The sequence below is a fragment of the Coloeus monedula genome (genome assembly GCF_965178545.1).
Source record: "Coloeus monedula genome assembly, contig: HAP1_SCAFFOLD_289, whole genome shotgun sequence".
NCBI classification, from domain to species: domain Eukaryota; kingdom Metazoa; phylum Chordata; class Aves; order Passeriformes; family Corvidae; genus Coloeus; species Coloeus monedula.
This window is the reverse complement of record NW_028120649.1, coordinates 110,379-127,685: the sequence shown is the minus strand read 5'-3', so window position 1 is coordinate 127,685 and position 17,307 is coordinate 110,379. Positions and strand designations below refer to the sequence as shown.

The 17,307-nt window shown below is 44.6% G+C and overlaps 1 pseudogene across 1 annotated transcript; it reads right to left on the bottom strand.

Moving 5' to 3' along the window:
• Positions 1-233: 233 nt before the first annotated feature.
• On the bottom strand, positions 234-15,684 carry LOC309585766 (epidermal growth factor receptor kinase substrate 8-like protein 2; annotated as a pseudogene). The gene is made up of 10 exons: positions 15,610-15,684; positions 14,800-14,948; positions 14,528-14,654; positions 14,058-14,173; positions 4,326-4,437; positions 3,440-3,559; positions 2,442-2,589; positions 1,171-1,354; positions 632-764; positions 234-305 (listed from the first exon to the last, which is right to left on the bottom strand). The product of its transcript is annotated as an epidermal growth factor receptor kinase substrate 8-like protein 2 (transcript).
• Positions 15,685-17,307: the final 1,623 nt, after the last annotated feature.

The window sequence follows — 17,307 nt, the reverse complement described above, 5'->3', positions numbered from 1 at the left end:
ATAAAATATATAGTTATAAAAAAAATACTTCATGCAAAATTAAAACACCTTTCCCAGTGGGACATGGTCTTATTGTCAACCCTTCCCAACAGTGTTCAAGGAATTGTCACTCTGATGGCAGCTGGACCCCAAGGGGAGCTCTGCTGCATCTGGCCTGGGCCAGGAATCATTGCTTTCATTCCCTTTTTTTCTGCACTACTTAGGGCTAAGAGCTGAAATAAAGCAGAGAGACTTTAATTTGCAGAATCAATCCTTTCCTGGCGGCGCTTCGTGATTTCTTGGAGCTCCGACTCCCCTCTGCTTTTCTGGAATGGAAACAAAACAGGCAGTTTGGATTTGAACTTCAAGCTGCAGTTAAGTGACAGTATTTAATTAATGCTGTAAAAGTAGAGCTAGTTTCACAGAGATAAGTGATATCAGTAAAAAGCAGATTAATTAGTGGAAACAGGGGGATCTTACAGATTTGCTCAAAAGACACTTCGGAATTTTTACGTGTGTTTTATTGCTGGTGTAGGTTTGGTTGCATTTTTTTTCCCCACAATTGTATTTTTTAAAATGCCTGTTTAATGAGCTATCTGACGCTGCTGGTACAGCCCCCATTCCAGCAGGAATTATCCAGAAAAATGCTTACCTCCAGCTGGTTTTTCTCCACTGTGATCTTGCTGTAGACTCTATTTCCCTCATCACCGCACACCTTCTTCAGCTCCTCTCTGTTGAGGGAGAAGAGCTGAGCTCCAGTGAGGATGCCCAGGTGTTCCACGGTCCTGGGGAGACACAAAGTAGGGAGGTGACGATTGTGCTGCACGTGGCCTCGTGCCAGAGGTGAGGAGTTGGAGATGGGAGGCCAGGAGCTGCAGTGGGACCATATCACGGGGCCCTGGGGCTGTTCCAAGGTGGCAGCTGCAATTCCAGTAGCATTTCAGGCCTTGGATTTAGTTAGTTAACTGTTTATCTCCAAGAAAATATTTATACCAGAGAAAGGGAGTGACTTTGGGCTCTGAACATTCTGGTTATAGAGCCTGGATTGAACAGGGTTGAAATCTAATTTGCAACACAGGCTCTGTAAGTAAATCCAAGTGGCTTGTCCCAGGTGAGATGGTGCCGGTGGCCTCCCCCGCTCCTTCTCCAGGGAAGGACGAGCATTGCACGTGGCAATAGGGCAAATCTTACTCTTTGCTGAATGACTTGGCCTCCAGCCAGGCTTTGACTTCTTCAGTGCTGGATTCAAAGGTGAGGGGCACGAAAACTTGCTGAGGCTTTTCCACTTTGAAATTCCTGTGGGGAGGCTGAATTTTATTGTTTGTGATCTTCTTTAGCAGCTCGTCGTTCAGCTCATCCGTTTGGTGAATAAGTTCTGTAGAAACAAGTAGGGAATGAAAGCAAGTCTTCAGTCAAAAATGCCATTAAATGTTTGTGGGGAAACTGTAAGGCAAATGGGGATGTGGCTCAACATTCTTATTTAAATTCAGCCCAGAAAAGTGATTCCCATTTTCCTGTGCCCCTGTGTTGCCATTTATTTTGCTCCCATCACCCCTTGGCTGTTGCCTGATGTGGAAGCACAGTTCTGTGAGAATCTACAATTGGAGGTTTGGAATTGAGACCTTTTCAGTCCTCTCTGCTGCTTCTAGTCACTAATTTGCTGATCGCAGAGCTCCAGGTTTTGCTCCGCAACAGAACAGAAGCGGCAGGAAGCACAAACTGGGAATGAGCAACACACTCATGATGGGATGAGCTTGAAGGTCCCTTCCAGCCCAGGGCATCCTGTGCTTCTGTGAAAACTCCAGTGACTCTTCATCCAGTATCGCTTTCCCCATGAAACTCCTGAAGACTGTGGAGAATAACTCAGTGATACGAACAGATTTGTGTCCTTGTATTGTGGGGCTTCCTGTCGTCCCAGAAGGGCTCCTGCTTCCAGGAGTGGACAGGGTGGGATAAGGGGTGAGGTGAGCAGGGCCCCTGATCTCTCTCCTGCTCTGTGAGCCCCACAGCATGTGCAGGGTGAGGGAGTGATGCGGATCTCCTGTTTGGCCGGGAATTCTGTGGAACCACATGAAGGAAGCGGCCAGGCGGGCACTGTGTGTGTGCCGGGAGATGAGCAAAAGGAAGTGAGAGAAAGGGATTGACCTGAGCTGTTCCTTAGACACACTTAAACATTTTGGAAGAGAAAGGAAACTCTCTCCTTGGGAGGAGGAGGAGGAAGTTAGAACTGGAGGAAGGAGGCATGGGGTGATCACTTATTGCCCTGCTCGGCCCGGGCCGCCCGAGAGCCCCGGCGGTGTCACAAGCCCCAGGGCTGCTCTCTTGGCTCTTGTCCTGCCTGGAATGGCCTCCAGACACAGTGCTGCTCCATTGCTGTGATCAGTAAAAGGTGCAGGGGAGCCCCTTGGGCAGGTCTGGTCCCCCGAGCGCCCAAACCCAGGGGAGCCCAGAGTGGGACACACACGTGCGTTCTTTGGCGTCCTGTGCAGAGTGGCGCGACAACATCTCACTGCCCCACTTATCCCCGGCGTAGCTGGCAGGCAGCTTGTGGGTTGGGCTGGATGGGCCATAGCCCCTGGGGCTCAGGTCTCCTTTGTACCTCTGGTTAGACTGGTTAGAAAGGGAAAGAAAAGTAAGAATTTTTTTTGGTCGTTTTTAATTTTCTTAAGCTTTCTGCCTCACACCCACGGAGGGACAAACTGCCGTGTTCTCCTTGTGCTGATGTGGGGCTGGGGAGACCTCAGGTGGAGCTGCATGGAAGAAGTTAATTTCTGGGAATGAAGAACCCAAAGCAAAGTCTGAAGTTTGCGCAAGGGAATTCCTAGTTGTGCCAAACGTGTTCGATCTCATTGGAAGGCAGAGCCTCACTGCTCCGTAGCTGGGATGTGAAGCGGGACCACTGCCAAGGGCCTGGAGCGGACTGGAAAGTTTTTTGACGTTTTGATTAAACTAGCAGGGATTTATCCAGAAGCCTGCTGGGCCGCCTTAGGCTTTGCCCAAACGCTGCAATACCAAAATGGGGAAGCAATTCCATGCTTCCCTAGGGTGTTTAGAACACTCCAGCTCCACATTTCTGCAGTGCAAGTTGCAGTATTCAGTTAATTCTCACTTAGATGGTGTTTCCATCTGCCTCCACTCCAGTAACGTGTTCCTGGTGCTGAACTGAACTGGCTGAGGGAAGTGTCCATCTTTAATTTAACCCCCAAGAAAAATCTTGATGTGGAAAAATATGGAAAGCAGGAGGCTGGTGCACAAATAGGAAGGATAGGCCTTATTTGGGAAGACGATCGTAGCAAAATGTGAGTTTTATCATAGGAGACTCAGGAATCTCCTGGCTTTGTCTACTTCTGAAGGTCTGTCCTGATTGGTGCATAGTATCCTAAGAAATCAGGGAGGTCTAATGACAACATTATTCCCAGAGGCAGATTGTGCCCTGCAGCTGATACCAGTCAGGTATTACCTGACTACAGACCTGTTTGAGCTCTTCCAGTTTCACCACATCCAGGATATTGTATGGAACATAACCGGCCTGCCCACTCCGGTTGAGCAACTTCCACCACTGCTTATTATCTTCCAACACCTGAGAGAGGGACAAAAATAAATCTGCTGTGGGAAAATGGGATTTCAGGCATAAACAACCAGGATATAGCGGGGCCGAACCATCCGAAAGGTGAAGTTGCCAGAAGGACATCACTGAGGCCAGGAGCTCTAATCAGATCTGTTGCTCTCAGATGCAATCCAGGACTGAAACTTTTCCTGGAAAGCATCAGAATTTATCGTAAGGATGAACAGGAGAGCACCTCTGCGTGCTGAAGAACTCATAGTTCCTACATAATGTCCCTGTTTCTCCAGACCTTTTTTTCCTAATGACTGAGTTTCTGATGTCTTTTTGCATTAAAATAAATAATTAAATAAATAAAAAGCCACATTTTGCAGAGAAACCTTTTCCTCAGGTCACAGATCAGTGTCAGCCCAAGTCACGTCCCACCTTGTCCAGCTGCCAACAGTGCTGCAGTAAGAGAAAGGTTATGAGAAAGGTGCTTTTCAGAGAAAACAAATCCTCGTGGAGGAGGAAGTGGTGATAAGGAACCGACCCAGCGGGGGATGAGCAGGGCTCTAGAGCGAGTTGTTGTCCTCCCTCCTCACTGTGGTTAAAATGGGACCGATGTCTTTGAGCTGAGGAAATGACACAACACAGCACAGGCAGCCTGCTCCAGCTTTGGGTTTGAGCAAAGCTTTGTGTCACTGCTGAGATACCACCAGGGAAAATGGAGTTGGTGCTTGTTGCTATCCCGAGCTCTCTCCTGCCCCTGGGGGACACACCTTTTCCAGGAACGGTCACGTACCTCCAGGATTTCATCCTTCAGCACCGAGAGCTCATTGGCGTTTCGCGCGGTGAAATCGTAGCGGATTTTGGCAAATCTCTTGGGCACAGCCACCCCCTGGGCCTCGAAATTCCTGCAGAAGAGAAGTGGCCTGAAGTTCATTAACCTGAGCTAGACTGTTGGAAGGACTCTGTGTGGAAGCTGGAATTGTATTAGAGGATCATCATAAACTAAAAATATATGTGACAATGTGGCCAGATTGCAATGAATCTAAAGACAGGACAGGGTTGGCTCGAGCTCACAGAGCTGCTGCCTCCAGTGTAAACTAACCGCCTCGTGAAAGCAAATGGTTTTTCACAGACATTATTCAAATAAAAGGGGAAAGGGGAAAAAAAACCCAACCAAGAAAAAAGGAAGGTTCCCATTAGCAAAAAAAGCCTACATGAAAAAGTGAGGTTGTGAGCTATGGCCGAAGGGCGGAGTTTGGTGCTGATTCTCAATCAATTCAGCAAATGACAGTGCATTGATGCAACTGTTTTTTTAGTCAAATTTAGTCCTGATTCTTCACAGTAATTTGCCTCAAGAAAATGAGCCCCATATCCTTTGGTGAGTTCCCTGTTGGCTGAGGCCCAGACCTTCGGGCCGTGACTTCTCAACATACTTGCAGTGAGACTGGCTCCCTCTTAATTGCTTCTTTTTGAAGTATGGTTTGTCACTATCATCCTGCTGAAGATGAACAGGGCTGGTGTCTCATCTTCATATATTCTTCCCCCTCGTCCCCTCTCCTTCTTTTCCCCTTTTTCACCTCTAAATAAATTTCTTCAAGGCGATTTAACCCTGGGATAGTCTAATCCACTTTAGTCCTTCGTGGTCCACCCTCAGATAGATGTGTTGGCACAGAAGAAGTAAGGGTGTTCTCTTAGGATCTGATACTGTAATAAAGGGAAGAGAAAGATGAAAAAGGCATTTAATGTTTGTCTGTTTTCTCTCCATGTCATTTCGTGAACATGTACTCACACTTGGCCAAGAGTAGTGCATTCAGACACTGAATATGAGTATTGAAGAGGGGACTGAGAAGGAAGAAGCTTAGTGTTCTGCAATAGGAATTATGCTTTGGGGATTTTACGAATTGTTTCCCTCTTTTTCACCATCATGCTCTTCTTGCACACTTCCTTGTCTTTTGCTATTGAGCGAAAGTCTGGAGGCTCAGAAAGCCCAAGTTTCATCTGAGAAAGATTTCCTGTGTCAGAGAGAACGGAAGGGATTCTGTTTCCATCCTTTCATGCCAGGAAGGATGAACTGCCTGTATCAGGAGGTGCCGAATTGGTTCTGGGTGCTGCTGTAGCTCACAGAATTGCAAGACCCAGTGCTGCAGGAGTTCAAATAACAGACCAGTGGAAAGGCTCAGGGGCCACAAGCTGTGCTGCATCTCTCATGGACTTGCAAGGAACCTCTCCTTTGGTGTCTGTGCAAGTGCTGGCTGATGTGGGCACTAGGATTGCTCTTTTAATCAGGCAGCTCCAGTACCTTTCAGAAAAGAATTTTCATGGCACATCATGAGCCATTAATCTCTTGACTAACCATAACATTTCCTTACTCCTTGGTTTTACAGCATTACTCAAACACTGACATTTGTCATTTCACCAGCCATCTCCCTTGACCTCTAGCATCAGGCACTTGCAGGGGGAAGGATCTGGTCTCACAAATATTTTCATACTCTGATCTCTGTGATTTATTAACCATGAAGTTTTGCCTTCAGAACTCAAGATGCCATTTCAAATAATTTCATGTGCAAAAGTCGAGTTATTGGGCAAAAGGGATCCTTGATAGCTGGGTACAAAGGACAGCAGGACTGCTGTTGCTGTTTTCTTTTCAACTACTGTGCTTGCTGTGTGACCTTGAGGAAATAGGTTCACTGCAGCTTTATGGTTCCGTTTTTGCATAGGGAAAATAAGGGCAGTGATAATTGCTTTCAGTTGTAAAACACTTCAAGATTTATGGAATATGAATGATTCTTACTAAGTGAAAAGTGTTGCAAAGCTGGCTTAGTTGCACACTGTGCTAACAAAATCCCATATCAGCCTATTGACCCCAGCCTGAAACACTCATTAAAGTTTATGGGACATTTTGGTGGATGAGTTGAGGCAGTTGTTCTGCTGGAAATATCATACTGAAAGCACTTTTAAATCCATCATCCGCTTTGACTTTTTTCTCTATTAAAACTAAACACAACTGCTTGCTCTTTCCAGTTTTCTTAGTTTAGTTTTTGATGGGTAAGTACTCACTGTTAACTCAGCTTGTACCCCCATGGCATCTGAGACATTACAGTTCATTCTAGTCATAGCATAAACACACAATAGCTGTTGTACTGAGACAAAAAGAGTTATAAAACATGTAAGATATCCAATGGACTGGTATTAACTATCAAGTTGCATGGTCACTTTTGAATGTCAAATGTTCTTTTTATGGATACTGCATTAATTTAATTTGTGCTTAAACGTTAGCTAGGCTAGACATTGGTGTCTGAAAAGTTTACATATTTTTCCAATGTCAAAATGTGTAAATTTAGTATTAAAGAAACAAAACATATTTACTTGTACTAGAGGAAAAATACTTTCGTAGCAAAGAAATTAACTGAGGTGCTCTTTAGAAATAGGTCTGGCTTGCTTACAGAATTGTTGCTTATGCAGTAAAGCAGATCTACAGATGTTTTCTTTTTTTCTTCCAGATAAAACTTGGATTGTTTGAAAAGTGGGGAGATATTTCACCATAGTACAAAAGAAGATACAGAAGAGGAGAGCAGAATGAGAGCTTTGCAAGTGCCACATGCCTGCAGCCTGCTGTCTTTAGCGATGCTGTTCCTTCCAGTCACTGGAACGTCAAAACAAAATATCCCAAGACTGAAGCTTTCCTATAAAGGTAAACTTTTCAGTAGTTTTTCTGATTCTGCCACTTTGGTTTCGATGTGATACTGCCAGCAGTTCTGTTTGTATTACTAACCAGGAAATACATAATAGAAGCCTTAAAGATGGATGAATTCTGCCTCGGGGCAGTATTAAAATCTGGGTTTTTTGTTGTGTCGGGGCACATGTTTCTGAAGTATAAATGTCTTTTAAAAGTATTATTTCTGTTTGCTCCAAGAGGATGTTAACAGACTATACATAAATTAGAGGGGAGTGGTCCTTGAAAGGCTCTGAGGTGCATTGGAGACATTCCTGTGTGGCTGGTGCGGATGATGTGACACATGGAGGACATTCACACCTTCCTACAGCATCAGAGAAAGTTGAGAGCGCTGACTCAAGTGTTTCAAGGGGACTGACATTTATTTTTGTAATAATTCTTTTTCTATCACTAAGTGGGTATGTTAAACTCTTCATATGTGGTTTTCTTTCTCCTTGCCTCTTTGGATCACAAAAGCGTGATTCTCTGCAGAATTTCTTAGTCTTGTGTGTAGTTCTTGTTAAGAATGGTACCGTCTGAGGGATTTCAACACAGACATATTTATGTATTAATGGCCAATTTTTTAAAGAAGGTGGATTTCTTTTTGCTTTGCATGTACAGTACACCTCCACAGGCACAGAGATGTGTCACTGACACTTCCTTCTTTAGTGAAAACAAATGCTCTCCAGTTAGTTATGTTTCAGCTATGTCAGCCCCTTGCCCTTAGGGGAGCTATTTCTGCTCTGTTTTTCAAACTTATGTCTTCCTATGCATTGCAGAGTTACACTCAGGATGGTGTGATGGGACAGGCTGTAGAGCCTTCATCGGGGCTTATGATATGTTTATCATGAGTTTAACACCCAGAGAAATGTATTGAGTAAGCAGAATGACATGCTATTTATTTACAAGCTTCTCTTTTGCTAGATTTGCATGCCACTGTGCATGCTATTCCACTGTGTATATAAATGTGTTTGGATGTGTTTGTGCGAGAGAGACAGAGGAAGCAAGATCAAGGGATCTTGACAACATTTTTATAAATTCAGGGAACAGTTGCACTCCCTGAAGCCAATGCATACAGAAACTGAAAGAGCTGACATGAGTTATGAAAGTTAGCAGTAAAACCCTCCTGACATACAGCCAGCCTTCTCACAGCTAGGCCTTTTGAGCTAATTCCCAAAAGCAGCATATACCATATGGCCATGGCATTTACTGTGGATTTGACACTCACGATTAGTGAATCCCTCTCAACTTCAAAAGCAGATAGCCTTTGGCAAAATCCTGATGGATGCCTTTGGCAGGTAAAGAGGGGGAGAAAGAAAAATTAGTGAGGTCAACACAGGGGAAAAAAAATGGCTGAAATCTTAGTTTAAAATAGTGGCAGAGACCTGCTGGGAACAGTTGGGAAAATGCCTGAGCTCGTTTAAAAAGACAGTGAGCAGATGATTGATATTTAGGCCCTGACCCAAACTTTTCTTAGCAACTTTATAAACCTTTCAGTTTGGCTTGAGGGATACCGTTTCCTGTCCAAACTTATTCACCTATATCCCTGTAGGGGGGGAAAATCAACAACAGATACAGATGCAAAACAGCACGTAAATCTTAGTTTTGAGAGCTGTGATGGAACTGAAAAGTCAGAAGAAAGAGAATTACCAGAATTTATTGTGCCTTGTCTTACTTTCTTGGGGGGTTGGAAGGTGTATATTTTTCCACATGGAACAAGAAATAATTTAATGCTGTTTTTTCACATTTATGTATTGTAAATGATTCCAGTATAGCTTATCATAATTAAACTATATTTTGCATGTTGACAACAGAATATCAGATGTACTGAATATTTAATATAGTTGTGAGAATTAAGCCCACCTTCCTCCCCCCAAATCTTTCAGACAAAACAATTCCAAGGTTTCTGAGAATAAGATGTAGGAGAAATGAACTGTTTTGCCAGTTCTCATAAAATTGTTAGTCATGTCACTGACAAGTCCTGGCATCTCTGTTCTTTGGAATTCATACTTGAACTATCATGAAGAGGAGAATACAGGGCTCTTTTCCTTCTTTATGGAAAACAGATGAGAACTGGCCACATCAGGCAGTTCCAAAAACCTGGTCACATGTGTCTTTGAAGGGAAGGTTTCATCTCCTTTCAGGTGCAATGTGCTTATGGCATAGCTCCATCTTCCCAGAAGAGCTGAGCATTTGCTGGGGCAGGAGAGCTGGAAGTAAGCGGGACTTTGCTCTGCAGTTACTGAATCTCCCAGTTGCATCAATCAGTGCTGGATGGAGGAAGAGGGAGAGGGTAGGGTGGTTAAAGATGTGTCTATAACTGCAGGAGTGCTTCAATAAACCACAGCATGTCAAAGCTCCTTTGTGTTCAAACAGCAATTGAAATTTTAGACCTTCTCTGAATGGCAGTTATAGGTTTCCTTCTTCTCAAGGTTGTCATCTTAACGAATGGGAATCTGTGCAGGAAATGTTAAGATATTCCAGTGAGTGATGTTGGGATCAATGTAAAGTCATACAATGGATTTCCTTTATTGTTTGTCCCAGTCTAAAGATGTGTTCTAAAAAATTGTGCATGTATAAAACTAAAACTACACACAAATCAATTAAAATATGTTGTAGTACAGAATCAAAGTCATATATTTTCCACCTGTGTTAACCGAATACACTATGATCTTTAATCACATATCTCATCCTTTCACATTTTCCCTGATCCATTAGTTGAAAAATTCTCTTATTCACTCAGACTTAACGTTTAGATACTCGTTCATGTCATTACTATCCCAGAAATTGTCACTCCTCTTGTGATGTTTTTAGGGTGCTCTCACTCCATATACCTTACTTATTCTGTGTATCTTAGATACTTCTACAAGATTGAGGTGCTTTTACTATTACAGCTTTAATATTAGGAGAAGGTAACAAACTGTCTTCTAATAGAAGATTATGATCTTTAGAAAACCAGGGGATGATTTTGAGTAATATTCCATATTTTGACTCTCTTTGCCTAGTACTGCTTTCAGTCTAAGACCAACAGTGTGTATTTATCACTCATTTTCATGTAGCTGGAGATAACCTGTGACCTTCATCCAAACTGCAGAACTCCACAAGCACAGAAGTGATATTCAGCTTCCCTAAGCAGCACGTCCTTGTTGTCTGCTGCCTCATTTAACATCCTCATTCCAACCTCTAGAGCAGATGCAGAAGGTTTTCATATACCAGTGTAATTCATTAATGTCATTTTCAGGACAGCATCAGTTCTGTTACTAAAGAATGGAAGGCTCAGTGTCCTAATTCATGTATGTTTAATTCATACAGTGTAGACAGTCTTGTTTCTGTTTGATCTTCTGAGTAATAATTTTTCCTAATTCATTGGGAGGTCCTTCCATAAATATCGTGTGTGTGTCTTTTTAGATTTTACTTCATAGGGAGAAGTAAAGAATAGCCAGACCAGAAGGTTGATTGCCTTCTGAGAAAAAGAAGAAAAAAAAGCAAATTTTTCTCAATTTGTGGCTATCCTAAAATTTTCTGCCGAAAGAGAGAATCCTAATTGCAAATTTAACCCTATTGATTTGATTTACTTGGCTGCTTTTCATGGACATTTTAGTAAGTGTAGTCTGTGTTCTCAGTGAATGCATTTATATTACAAAAGTGTGCACCCTAGTTTCTTGGCTGGGGGGCATGCCCTAGCCCAGATTTGGACATTGTCACCAGTGACATCCACAAACATCTATCATTCCCGTGTGGGAATGTGGCCATTCCCCAGAGCAAGCCATGCTTACTGGGAATGTGGCCATTCCCCAGAGCAAGCCATGCTTACTGTGACAGCGGTGACTTGGTCAGAGGACCAGGAATCCTGCATTGTGACACAGTACAGAGGAATAAGCAGGACTGAAGGCAACGTTTGGCTTTTAAAGCAGGATTTACTTAGCACTGTTAAAAACGACTATGGTAGTAATTTACATCTAATAAACAAAAGCATTATTCTCAGCTGATTTGTTTTTCTCCATATAGAATGAATTAAGATGCAGTCTCATTCTCACTGAAGTCATGGCAAGAGTTTTTCCACTGAAGTAAATTGAAGCAAGATCAAATTCACGCTCCTCACTTTTTTCATCTTACCTAAATAAACTAAAGACAGGTAGTTCTTTCTCCTCTGCTGAAGGATGACAGTGCTAAATCATCAGCTCCACATGGAAATTAGCCATGTTTAAGGATTGTTTAGTTTCACGCAGTGTTTTGCGCACAGGATTTTCTTCCCCCAGAGTGATCCATTCTTAAAACATGGTGAAAAAGCAAACAGAGAACATTTTGGTGCCAGGAATTCTTTTGAAAATTTGACTGGGTGAATGCATTTCCTTAATGTTCAAAAATTATCCTTTGACCATGCTATTTAACAGTGTCAAGCATTCTGTTCTCTATATTGTTTTTGCTTTAAACCTGTTTCATTTTAGAACTGATGAGATGCTTAACTGTTGCATCAGAGCAGTTAGTTTGTTCAGTTTCAGTACAGCTGGCTTATTTCCATGTCATGCATCATTTAATTATACATATAAAACATAGTTAAAATTGTACAGCTCCATGAGCCTCACTTAAACTGTCTGTGGCACTGCAGTAATCCCAGTACCCTGACGGGGTGTTGCACAGCTGTGACTGGTTGGAATGTGGTAAACTGGTGATGTGTAAGAGAGCCTAGAAGTGAGCTTGCATTTTGCAGCTGTGCTTGCTCTACTGGAAGAGGAAGTTAAACCAGAAAAAAACTGCTCTTGTGGCAATATCAGCATCTGTAAATCTGAATGCTTAATGAAAATCAAGGAAAATGTGCTGAGTGAGGAAGTGGTGCTTTTCCCTTGTTTGTCATTTATTAATTTTTGGTGGTTTGTTATTTCTCAGAAAAATCTATCTCAGATTCCTCTGTGGAAAAACATGAAGTGTTTATGTGAGAGTGAAGATCCTAGTATTGGATGATTGTCTAGATATGCAAAAGACTTTGCCTGTTTTGTCTCAAAAATGCTTTCTGGAGGCAGTGATCATTGAGACTTAAAATGTACCCTAGCTTGGGGTACATTTGGATGGATGGGCACTGCTGTCCATGTGTATATGCTGTCGACTGAGTATAAACTTGAAGGCATTTATTACATCTTAGTAATGGGAAAAGCAGCAAATTTCTTACAGACATTTTTTTCCTTTTTTAAGCTAGTGAACTTGAAGGTCAGATTCAACTATATGTTGCATTTTCTGTCATATAATTATCATATCTATAATGTCCTGAAGAGCAGCCTCCAGTCAGTGACATCAACAGTTTACACAGCAGTTGAACTAAGAATAACCTTGGAGAACTGACCCATGTCAACCTCTTATGAGTGTAAACTGTAGTTCACAACAGTTTCTGTTTTTTCATGATCACAGAAGGGCCTCAGTTGGATAAAAGAAGAATTGTGTTCAAAAAATACAAAACTATTCTGCTGAATGTTCACTTTACTGTATCTCAGAAGAGGAGAGGAAACAAAACTGAAAGAGTAATACTTAATAAAGTATTTTTGCTCCCTTATAAAAAGAAGGACAGGACAACATCAAAAACAGCTTCCCTAGAAGAATGCAGGGAAGATACATGATAAGTGGCATCAGCTTGGAAGAGGGATCAAAACTCTTTCTTTGATTGCTTTTACTAATGACATCTGTTTAAGCAAATCCAATTCAGAGCAGTTTCAGAAATCCCAAACTTGTTCTCTTTCTGAGCACTATTTGGAGGGCATGATCTGCCTGACATCAGTGTCTGTCTAGCAGTGGACATCTGTGGTCACTATGCAGGTGCTCGATTCACATCCTGTTTCCTTTTCCTCCCTCCCCATTTCTGCAGTTCCATTTATAGGTGAGTTCCCCAAAGAAGAGCTGAGGAACATAGGGGATGACTCTTCTGTACTCACAGTCCTTTGGAGATAAATACACAGAGATAGCAGAAAGAGTCAGAATTTCCTTTAATAAACCAGCGCAATATCAGACAGGAAGGGCCAGGAAGTGCTCCAAGAGCTAGAGCATTACACAGATGGGCTGGGAGGGCTGGGAATGTTCAGCCTGGAGAAGAGGAGGCTCTGGAGAGCCCTTAGAGCCTTTTCCAGTGCCTAAAGGCGCCCCAAGAGAGCTGGAGAGGGACTTGAAGAGCCTGGAGTGAAAGGACAAGGAGGAATGGCTTCCCGCTGCCAGAGGGTGGGTTTAGATGGGATATTGGGAAGAAATCCTTCCCTGTGAAGGTGCTGAGGCCCTGGCACAGGTTGCCCAGAGAAGCTGTGGCTGCCCCTGGATCCCTGGCAGTGTCCAAGGCCAGGCTGGACAGAGCTTGAAGCAACCTGGGATAGTGAAAGGTGTCTCTGGCCATGGCAGGGGGTTGGAACGGGATAATCTTTAAGGTCCCTTCCCACCCAATCCCTTCTGTGATTCCATGATTCCAGCATCTCTACACACATGGAGAGCCAAAGCGCAGTGCAGCATCTTTGGCACCTGATCCTTAAGGTCACTTTGCTGGGCTGATGTTGGGAAACAAGACCTATGGATGGACTGATGAAGTCAGTCAATATTTTTGCCTCCTGTGGTGGAAAACACCTGCGATTCCTTTCCTTGCAGAGCTGCTGGGGGTTAAACAGCAGACAGTGCTTATGGGAATAACCCCTCAGCTGATCTTTGTCTTCCCTTGGTGGTTATTAACAGTGGCAGGGAGTTGTCTCCAGGATGCCCAAACGTCCCAGTGTCACTGTACGTGTCCGTGTGCGTTCATGAGGTTCCGAGGCGGGAGCCAAAGCTCCGGGCGTGCGGATCCATTACCTATTTCCATGTGGAGTGATGTTCTGTTTGAAGGCATCCCCGACCTGTGTCTGCTCAGCCGTCTGACCACGCTTGAGTGAGGAGTTCCAGTAAGGATATCCATTGGCTGAGGAGAGCTGGAAAGGCAGACATGGAGTCAGTGTTACCAGGAAAGGGGAAAGCTGATCGGAGAAAAGGAGAGGGATAGTGGTAGATGAGTCATGGTCTGGCAGATTTTGGTCAAGGTGTTCTCCAGGGAAGCCTGTGTCCCTGGAGCTCAGTTACGCTGTAGGGTGCTGTTGCCTTGGATTGGGAGAGGCTCATTATTGCTGCCCTTTTCCAGCCTCATTTGCTTTCTGTATTTAACTGGGGCAACCGGATCCAACTGAGTTTTGAGCCAACTACTTGTTGCATGCCACCACTACCCCTGCAGCTCCATTTCTCCGGAAAAGGGGGAGGGAGAGTGAAGAGACAGGGACACAGGACTAACCTTCCTCTTGCAAGTGTCCAATGTCTATTTCCCAGGGAGCTCCACGGAAGATTTCTGTGGGTGGTTCCCAGCCGTTGTGGAATTTGGGGATGTAGGTGGGGATGTTCGTGTCTCGGGGCCACTCGGCTCTAGGACAGAAAGTGGGAATATGAGGTGACATTCACGAAGAATGTGTCTTTCAGGGCATCCCCTGAAAGAAGAAGCAGGAGCATCAGGGAATCCAAGCATCCCGTCTGCGTGGGGAGCCTGGGGAGATGGCAGCTCTGTCCTTACCTGGATCTGGTCCATGTCTCCCCCAGGGAATCCCAGAGGTTTATCTCTTTGGGTGTCAGGTGTCCTCTCAGGAAATCGGTGGTGTCTTTAGAAAGCAGTGGGCTGAGGACAGACGGGGCCAGCTCGGGGCCACCGCAGCTGTTGATGATCTGGGTCACACACAAACCACACAAAGAGAAGAGAACTTGCAGGAAACGGTCAAAATGTCAAACCAGGGACACACAGATGAGCAGGAAGCGAAGACAAAGCTGATCCTTGGATCAGCACAGTCACTGCAAGAAACATCAACCTAAGTCTTTGAAGGAGACTGGACAGTTCAAGGGAACATGAGATTTTTTTGGATTGGAGTCAAAGGAAGAGCTGATCTACAAATGAGCTGTTGTTACAGACGAGTGAAGTGTCAGAAGCTGACACTTCAAAAAATGGAAAGTATCTTGCTATTCCTTTGTGGCTCCTTTTCCAAGTTGGGATTTCTGCTTCCAAGCATTTTCAGTGCAAATACTGAACCGTATTTGCCTGAAGGTGAGACCAGACAGATTCCCAGTGGGGATTCCAGCTGGCTGCCCCTTTTGTTCACAGTAATGCCTTATTGACCCGGTGGAAGGATTCATATTTGCTGGGATTCCTGTATTTACTTCAAGCTTCAAACCGGATCAGAGGCCAGGAACAACCGGCATCACTTCTGGAAGTTCCTGAGAAAGCTGTGGCCAGGTATGAGCAGTTTTCCAACCCTGTTGCACAATCTATCTACTTGTAAGTGTGAACTAGAAATAAAAGGAGTTCCCAGTGAGACCTGGGAATAAGATTTACCAGTTCCAGCGGCCTGAAGAGGAAATGCACCAACTCTGAAGCACGGGGGTTTTGGATGTGCTTCCTTAGTTTGGCCTGAAAAGAGAACGTAAACACAGTTTAACCCTAACCTGAGTGTGCCTTCTCTTTTCTGTCACATGGGGCGAGTGTTGTGGACTGATGAGAAGAGTAAGGGATGGAGGAGTAGGAATCATTCATTTTTATTTTGTGTCCATTTCTAATTCCCAGTGAATTTCAGGCGGGGGAGAATACCCTCTCTGTTAAATCAGTGCCTTTAAAGCTAATTTGAACAGACACAGAACACCTTGGCTTATTTTGAAAGTCCTAGTGAGGAAGGACCAGGATTGCTGGTGCTTCTGCCTCTTGCAGGGTTGAGAATCCCACTAGTTCCATGGATGAAAACAACAGGATAGGTGTTCTGAGGGTCCCCTGGCAAACTGCTGACAAGGGAAAGTCTCCACCAAGGTCTTGCCTGGGGCACCCGGAGCTGCCCTGGCCACTGAAAGGCTCCAAATCCAGTGGTATTTGAGGTGAGCTGTGGCAGAATGGAGGAGCAAACACTTGGGATTGATTTACTGCAAGAACTGGGTTTCAGTAACAGCAATCAGCTGAGCTGTGGTGAGAAACCTCTCCAGTTTGTGCTCCCATTCAGCTCCTTCTCCTGTCCTGGACTCCTGGCACTGTTGCCATGGGAGACAGGCTCCCCGCTCCTACCGAAATGCAAAGCATTTGAAATGCCGGAGATGAAACATTAATGTGGAGTGGGAAGTGCGAAACAACTGCTGGCAGCAGGGTGACCCAATGAACGGGCACTTCCCAGGGACTCGGCAGCCCCATGGTGAGGAACGTGGCAGGACCCCACCACAGTGTCCCAGCTCTGCTGCGTGCTCCACCCTGGGCTCTTGCCAGGAGATCAGCTGCTCCTTCTGATTCTGAGCAGGCACAAATTAGCCATATTTGCTTCTCAAAGAAAAGGCTGGAGCTTGGTATCCTGCTTTAAGGTTGTTTACAGTCTCTTGGTTTTCCTTATTAATAACTGCCCAGGAAGGAGCTTGTAGGATGTGTTCGCTGGACAAGTTTGGTCACAACTGACAGAATTCCTGCTGCAGTGGTGAGGCAGGGACTGAGCCTGGTTCACTGTCCCCAGAGCTCAGGTAGTACAGGACAGTCAGGCCAGTAAAGCCCCTGCTCAGGGCTGGGAACGAGATCCTGGCCAGCTTTCCCTCTCTGCCCCTCTCTGCAGTCCTGCTGGCCTATGTCATGCCCTGGGGCCACTCTGCCGTTGCTCAAATGGCCAAAATCCACTCATCCAGGAGTGGGAAAGGGAGGGAGGGCACAGGAATTCATCTTAGGTGGTGAGGCCTGGAAATTTTCAAGGCAACAAATTGATCTTTGGATAATTACAGCAGAGCAGAGAACACGGTGCCATGGGCTCTGGCAGGGCTGTGCTCAGCTCTTTGTTCTCTCCCAGGTCCAAAAGTGTGACCAGTTCCAGCAGCAGCAGCAGCAGCAGCAGTGACAGCTCAGCCAGCGACTCCTCTGACAGCCAGGACTCCTCTACCTCCTCCGAGGACAGTGACAGTGAGGACAGCTCCTCCTCTGTTGAGAGTCTTTCTGAAGAATGGCTAAAAAGCAAAGGTCATGATAACACAGCAGGCTTAGTAAAGATGCAGACACTGAGTCCTTGAGCAAGAGGTT